The sequence below is a fragment of the Octopus bimaculoides genome, chromosome 1 (assembly GCF_001194135.2).
Source record: "Octopus bimaculoides isolate UCB-OBI-ISO-001 chromosome 1, ASM119413v2, whole genome shotgun sequence".
Classification (NCBI taxonomy): Eukaryota; Metazoa; Mollusca; class Cephalopoda; order Octopoda; family Octopodidae; genus Octopus; species Octopus bimaculoides.
The window spans coordinates 34,232,597-34,233,740 of NC_068981.1; positions in this window are offsets into that span (position 1 = coordinate 34,232,597).

A 1,144-nucleotide genomic window follows, 5' to 3' on the forward strand; every position below is an offset into this window, starting at 1 on the left:
TATATACTGAAACAACAGCTAACAACAGCTAAACCAATCAGCTGTAGACGTGAATGATATACCTCGACTTTGCCAAGGCTTTCGACAAGGTTGATCATGGCATATGTCACAGTCTGCGAAACCTTGGTATTATTGGGAAACTCGGAAACTGGCTGCATGACTTTCTGAAGGGCAGGAGTCAGACAGTTGTAGCCAATGGTGCTCACTCTGAAGAGACACCAATTCTCAGCGGAGTCCCACAGGGAACAGTACTGGGGCCACTCCTATTTGTTTGTGGTAGCCCTCTCAGACATGCCCTCCGTGGTACAGTCAGCCAATCTGACCAGTTATGCTGACGACACAAAAGTATCGCAGGCAGTTAGGAACTCCGAGGACATCATAAAACTGCAGAAAGATCAGAATGAAATATACAAATGGGCTAACGAAAATAACATGCAATTCAATGCTATAAAATTTTAGGCACTCCACTATCGGCCCAACACCAGACTAAAATCGGAAAACACTGAACCCGTAGGTAATACAACCTGGGGGTTCACATGATCAATGGTGCAACATTCCATGTGCATATTAATAAGATGGCAACTCTGTGCAGACGAGTGGTTGGCTGGATTCTGAGGACATTCAGAACCAGGAAAAAGGAGACCCTGCTACTCCTATGGATGACTTTCGTTCTCAGCCGCTTGGACTACTGCTCCCAACTACGGTCCCCAGAGAGTGTGAAACGAACTCTGGAACTCGAAGCAATCCAGCGCCAATACACAAAGAAGATTGACTCGATGTAAAAGATGGGCTACCCCATCATTTCATTTTTGTCTTGCTATTACATGTTTTATTATGAACTCCCTGAAGAGAAATAAATGAGGAACCCCAACAGCTCTTTCTTCTTTGTAATAGAACTCTCATTTATTTCGAAACATGTGTAGGAATTAAAGGAACTTTTATTGACATGCATTTTGCTCCATTTATTATTATCCATATCTTCTCAAAATGTATCACTTTAACTTGGTATCTCTACCTGTAAAACGGTTGTGAAATCTTGTTTTTTAGTGTAATTTTGCTACCTCTGGTAACTATTAACGTATTTAATTTATCGAAAGTTTTAATAACTGCGATAATATTAATATATACATAAACTAATATATAT